General features: G+C 41.6%; 1 protein-coding gene across 1 annotated transcript in view; it reads right to left on the bottom strand.

The window, feature by feature from the left end:
* The window catches only part of LOC121574503, a 337,032-nt gene that overhangs the window by 243,843 nt on the left and 85,689 nt on the right, over positions 1 to 7,500 (bottom strand). The window lies entirely within an intron of this gene.

Below are 7,500 nucleotides of genomic sequence, written 5' to 3'. Positions count from 1 at the left end.
GGGGAAGGGATGAGGTGATAGGGGGTAGGGATGAGGGGGGAGGGGGGAGGGATGAGGGGGTAGGGGGTAGGGATGAGGGGGTAGGGATAGGGGGAAGGGATGAGGTGATAGGGGGTAGGGATGAGGGGGTAGGGGGGAGGGATGAGGGGGTAGGGGGTAGGGATGAGGGGGTAGGGGATAGGGGGAAGGGATGAGGTGATAGGGGGTAGGGATGAGGGGGTAGGGGGGAGGGATGAGGGGGTAGGGGGTAGGGATGAGGGGGTAGGGGGTAGGGATGAGGGGGTAGGGGGAAGGGCATAAGGGGGATGATGTTGTTGGGGTATGAGGCTTCACAGAGGAAGTGGGTTAGTGTTCTAATGGAACCCTGATGTTCCCCAGATGCATCACCATATTACCTCATCCAAAAACACTTCCTGTATTCAATTTATAACTGAGGGAAAGCCCCATGGAGACCCACGTCACCACAGTACAGCACATTACAGTTCAGTACGTCATCGTTGCCACACTACATCATTTCAACTGATTCTGTCTGCACCAACTGAACTAAGTCTTACAGTATTGGTCCGTATAGGTCAGTAGAGGTCAGTAGAGGTCAGTAGAGGTCAATAGAGGTCAGTATAGGTCATTTTCAGTTAGTAGAAGTCATTATAGGTCAATATAGGTTAGTATAGGTCAATATAGTTCAGTAGAGGTCAGTAGAGGTCAACATATCTCAGTATAGGTCCATATAGGTCAGTAGAGGTCGGTAGAGGTCAGTATATGTCAATATAGGTCAGTAGAGATCAGTAGAGGTCAGTGTAAGTAAATATAGGTCAGTTGTGTGGAGGGTGGGCGTGGAGGGATGTGGAGGGTGTGGCTGGAGGGTGTGGAGGGTGGGGGTGGAGGAAATAGCTGTAAATAGCTGTTCTATCATTCAGCCTACAGTAGCAGTCAGCGTGTGGTGTTCAATGTCGGCCTACATTCCATGAAACTTTTGAAGAAAAAAAGCATTCAGGGCTTGACATTAACCTGTTTATCCACTTGTCCTTCAGACAAGGAGGTGACTGAAAATGTTGTTGTGTTGTTTGATGCAAGAAACCACTTTACAAAATAAAATGCATTGTTATTCCCATACCATTATTACAGAGAATCAGACAAATTATGCTACCCTCTGCCTATTGGCTACTTGACTTATTCCAGCCTGTCTCAAAATACAACACTGCCCCTTTAAGACAAAAAAAGCTCTGTTCCTGACTCGCTTTTCAGAGATGTCTAGAAATGGACACGTTTTCTGCTGTTGTAGGAAGCAATCACTCCCCTATTGCTGACTACAAATGATCTATAACTGGGCTAATAACTCACTAACTAGCAAAGGATATGAACAAATGATCTATAACTGGGATAATAACTCACTAACTAGCAAAGGATATGAACAAATGATCTATAACTGGGATAATAACTCACTAACTAGCAAAGGATATGAACAAATGATCTATAACTGGGATAATAACTCACTAACTAGCAAAGGATATGAACAAATGATCTATAACTGGGATAATAACTCACTAACTAGCAAAGGATATGAACAAATGATCTATAACTGGGATAATAACTCACTAACTAGCAAAGGATATGAACAAATGATGTTTAACTGGGATAATAACTCACTAACTAGCAAAGAATATGAACAAATGTTGTTTAACTGGGATAATAACTCACTAACTAGCAAAGAATATGAGCAAATGATCTATAACTGGGATAATAACTCACTAACTAGCAAAGGATATGAACAAATGATCTATAACTGGGATAATAACTCACTAACTAGCAAAGGATATGAACAAATGATCTATAACTGGGATAATAACTCACTAACTAGCAAAGAATATGAACAAATGATCTATAACTGGGCTAATAACTCACTAACTAGCAAAGAATATGAACAAATGATCTATAACTGGGCTAATAACTCACTAACTAGCAAAGGATATGAACAAATGATGTTTAACTGGGATAATAACTCACTAACTAGCAAAGAATATGAACAAATGATGTTTAACTGGGATAATAACTCACTAACTAGCGAAGAATATGAACAAATGATGTTTAACTGGGATAATAACTCACTAACTAGCAAAGAATATGAACAAATGATGTTTAACTGGGATAATAACTCACTAACTAGCAAAGAATATGAACAAATGATCTATAACTGGGATAATAACTCACTAACTAGCAAAGGATATGAACAAATGATCTATAACTGGGATAATAACTCACTAACTAGCAAAGGATATGAACAAATGATCTATAACTGGGATAATAACTCACTAACTAGCAAAGGATATGAACAAATGATCTATAACTGGGATAATAACTCACTAACTAGCAAAGGATATGAACAAATGATCTATAACTGGGATAATAACTCACTAATTAGCAAAGGATATGAACAAATGATCTATAACTGGGCTAATAACTCACTAACTAGCAAAGGATATGAACAAATGATGTTTAACTGGGATAATAACTCACTAACTAGCAAATAATATGAACTAAATGTGCACACGTGGCTACATGCAGCTCTCTCTTTGATCTCAAAACAAGCTCATCTACTCACGACTGCTCATGCTGTAAACACGGTCCAGTTCAAAGTGAATGGCACAGATCCATATATGGCAATGGTCAATTTGCGTATAGGCCTACTGCAGCTCTGATTGGTTATGCCGCACCAGTCTGTGTAGAGTAGGGGCTGAGCAATGCTTTTCAATGCAATAGAATCCTACTCCGATGCATTCTGCCTACAACAAAATCTCTTGCATACTTCGTTTTGTTTTGGTATGTTTCATTGAAAGTGGCTAATATTGTGTTTATTCGATCACACTTGCCACAGTAAAGTGAAGCGTTGGTAGTGTTAACAGGGGAAACTCTAGAACAGTGGTCACCAACCTTTCCTGGGTCGAGATCACTTTGAGTCAAAATGCAAGCGGAGATCTACCACTCAGATTTGACGGAACGGAAGCCTATGCAACATTAACCAACATTAACCAACTAAAAGCAGTACTGTAGTAATGAGGTTTGTGCAGTAAGCTATAGGCCCAGTACATTATCACTACAAAATTTGAGGTAGGCTACATGATCACACTGGTAATGGTTCTGTTGTTGTATTACTTGTGAAGCACAGCTGAGTGAGCATACATTTAAATAACTTGCTTTTTATTTTTATTTTACTGGGCTGATGGTGCCTGGGCTGATGGTGCCTGGGCTGATGGTGCCTGGGCTGATGGTGCCTGGGATGATGGTGCCTGATGGTCAGTCTCAGCGGCCCTCAGCAGCAGACTGAGGGTCCATCTCTCAACGTCCCTCCGCTCTCCCTTTCCTCCACTGCCTCTCAACGTCCCTCCTCTCTCCCTTTCCTCCACTGCCTCTCAACGTCCCTCCGCTCTCCCTTTCCTCCACTGCCTCTCAACGTCCCTCCGCTCTCCCTTTCCTCCACTGCCTCTCAACGTCCCTCCGCTCTCCCTTTCCTCCACTGCCTCTCAACATCCCTCCACTCTCCCTTTCCTCCACTGCCTCTCAGCGTCCCTCCGCTCTCCCTTTCCTCCACTGCCTCTCAACGTCCCTCCGCTCTCCCTTTCCTCCACTGCCTCTCAACGTCCCTCCTCTCTCCCTTTCCTCCACTGCCTCTCACCATCCCTCCTCTCTCCCTTTCCTCCACTGCCTCTCAACGTCCCTCCTCTCTCCCTTTCCTCCACTGACTCGGACCAAAAATTGACACCGTCTTCCAGCTGATGGTGAAACTCGAGTCACGCATTATTTCTGCATCATGCACAAATTCATGTTGTTACTCCTATGAACAGAGAAAATGAAATAGTCCTGGATATTAAAAAAGACCCAAGCCTCTAATATTAAGAACAACACAAGCCTATACATTTTTGTCATTTAGCAGACGCTCTTATCCAGAGCGACTTACAGGAGCAATTAGGGTTAAGTGCTTTGCTTAAGGGAACATCGACAGATTTTTCACCTAGTCGGCTCGGGGATTAGAACCAGCGACCTTTCGGTTACTGGCACAACGCTCTTACCCACTAAGCTACCTGCCGCCCCTATAGATCCACTTTCCTTCTCATTCATTACTGCTGCAGTGCTGGTTGTAGCGCTGAGTGGAAATAGGAAGAACGCGCATTTCATGGCTTATAAAAGTGTTGAATACAAAGTATTGACAGTGCTAAGAACTTAAACATGAACTCACTCATAAAAACAGCAGCTCTTTGCTGTATTCGTTGACAGTCTCTCTCTAGTCGTGGTTTTAAACGGTTTGAAATCTCACAGTATCAACTGTAGCTTTCTTTTATGTGTGCTACGTTACTGCGGACACGGTCATCTGAGCCATCCGAATGGCCAGCGGTAGGCCTATAGTGCACTTGGTTTGCTCTCTGGGCCCGCCGGGAAGGCAGAGTTTTTACCTTCAGAAACATGAAATGGTTCACCTACCCGGCGCCCAGGGCAGCTGAATCGGGTGCACCTACCGCCAACAGCGGTACTGAACATTAGACAGTACTGAACATTAGACAATACTGAACATTAGACAGTACTGAACATTAGACAATACTGAACATTAGACAGTACTGAACATTAGACAGTACTGAACATTAGACAGTACTGAACATTAGACAGAACTGAACATTAGACAATACTGAACATTAGACAGTACTGAACATTAGACAGAACTGAACATTAGACAGTACTGAACATTAGACAGAACTGAACATTAGACAGTACTGAACATTAGACAGAACTGAACATTAGACAATACTGAACATTAGACAGTACTGAACATTAGACAGAACTGAACATTAGACAGTACTGAACATTAGACAGAACTGAACATTAGACAGTACTGAACATTAGACAGTACTGAACATTAGACAGTACTGAACATTAGACAATACTGAACATTAGACAGTACTGAACATTAGACAGTACTGAACATTAGACAATACTGAACATTAGACAGTACTGAACATTAGACAATACTGAACATTAGACAATACTGAACATTAGACAATACTGAACATTAGACAGTACTGAACATTAGACAGAACTGAACATTAGACAGTACTGAACATTAGACAATACTGAACATTAGACAGTACTGAACATTAGACAGAACTGAACATTAGACAGTACTGAACATTAGACAGAACTGAACATTAGACAGTACTGAACATTAGACAGTACTGAACATTAGACAGAACTGAACATTAGACAGTACTGAACATTAGACAGTACTGAACATTAGACAATACTGAACATTAGACAGTACTGAACATTAGACAATACTGAACATTAGACAATACTGAACATTAGACAGTACTGAACATTAGACAATACTGAACATTAGACAGTACTGAACATTAGACAATACTGAACATTAGACAATACTGAACATTAGACAGTACTGAACATTAGACAATACTGAACATTAGACAGTACTGAACATTAGACAGTACTGAACATTAGACAGTACTGAACATTAGACAATACTGAACATTAGACAGTACTGAACATTAGACAGTACTGAACATTATACAATACTGAACATTAGACAATACTGAACATTAGACAGTACTGAACATTAGACAATACTGAACATTAGACAGTACTGAACATTAGACAATACTGAACATTAGACAGTACTGAACATTAGACAATACTGAACATTAGACAGTACTGAACATTAGACAATACTGAACATTAGACAGTACTGAACATTAGACAATACTGAATATTAGACAGTACGGAACATTAGACAGTACTGAACATTAGACAGTACTGAACATTAGACAGTACTGAACATTAGACAGTACTGAACATTAGACAGTTCGGTACTACCCGAATGGTACCTTGTTCCCTACAGATTGCAATACTTCGGACCTGGTCAAAAGTACTGCAGTATATATAGCATGAATAGGCAACTTGCGAGCAGAACATTTCAGCGCCATTTCACCCCCCCAGTGCTATGAGCTGAATACAGTCACAGGTAAATGTTGCCCGATGCATTACATGTTTTCATTTCACAAAGGTTATTTTGATAAGTAAATTCATACAATTTCGTTCTTCCACCAGAAGATATAGTTGTTAGTTATTTTGGTCGTGTTGCTACAGACTCGACCCAATCGTTAGGCCTAATTATTTTGCATAGTTGCTATGTAGAAGGACTGGTCATCACTTCTGACAAAATGGTTGCTATGCAGGCTGACTAACGTTCTTGTCACTTTCTAGCTACTTAGCCAACATCAGCTAACTAACTCAGTCACGTCAAACATTGAACCTGGAATGACAGTTCACTATCTGCATTTCGGTTTGTTTGAGTCGTTTTTCTATTGGATATGTCTATGATAAAGAAGATGATGAGTGATCACCTGGCTCAGAAAAAGTTGAGTCTCATCTTGACACTGTTTGCTCTCTAATACAGTAGACTACAAGGGAGATCTCTCTAGTATGGTAGACTACAGGGGAGATCTCTCTAGTATGGTAGACTACAAGGGAGATCTCTCTAGTATGGTAGACTACAGGGGAGATCTCTCTAGTATGGTAGACAACAAGGGAGATCTCTCTAATACAGTAGACTACAAGGGAGATCTCTCTAGTATGGTAGACTACAAGGGAGATCTCTCTAGTATGGTAGACTACAGGGGAGATCTCTCTAGTATGGTAGACAACAAGGGAGATCTCTAATACAGTAGACTACAAGGGAGATCTCTAGTATGGTAGACTACAGGGGAGATCTCTCTAGTATGGTAGACTACAGGGGAGATCTCTCTAGTATGGTAGACTACAGGGGAGATCTCTCTAGGATGGTAGACTACAGGGGAGATCTCTCTAGTACAGTAGACTACAAGGGAGATCTCTCTAGTATGGTAGACTATAGGGGAGATCTCTCTAGTATGGTAGACTACAGGGGAGATCTCTCTAGTATGGTAGACTACAGGGGAGATCTCTCTAGTACAGTAGACTACATGGGAGATCTCTCTAGTATGGTAGACTATAGGGGAGATCTCTCTAGTATGGTAGACTACATGGGAGATCTCTCTAGTATGGTAGACTACAGGGGAGATCTCTCTCTAGTATGGTAGACTACAAGGGAGATCTCTCTAGTACTGTAGACTACAGGGGAGATCTCTCTAGTATGATAGACTACAAGGGAGATCTCTCTAGTACTGTAGACTACAGGGGAGATCTCTCTAGTATGGTAGATTACAGAGGAGATCTCTCTAGCATGGTAGACTACAGGGGAGATCTCTCTAGTATGGTAGACTACAGGGGAGATCTCTCTAGTATGGTAGACTACATGGGAGATCTCTCTAGTATGGTAGACTACAGGGGAGATCTCTCTAGTATGGTAGACTACAGGGGAGATCTCTCTAGTATGGTAGACTACAGGGGAGATATCTCTAATACAGTAGACTACAAGGGAGATCTCTCTAGTACAGTAGACTACAGGGGAGATCTCTCTAA

Source organism: Coregonus clupeaformis, chromosome 9 (assembly GCF_020615455.1).
Source record: "Coregonus clupeaformis isolate EN_2021a chromosome 9, ASM2061545v1, whole genome shotgun sequence".
Lineage (NCBI taxonomy): Eukaryota > Metazoa > Chordata > Actinopteri > Salmoniformes > Salmonidae > Coregonus > Coregonus clupeaformis.
The sequence above is the reverse complement of the archived record's forward strand: the minus strand, read 5'-3'. Positions and strand labels throughout refer to the sequence as shown.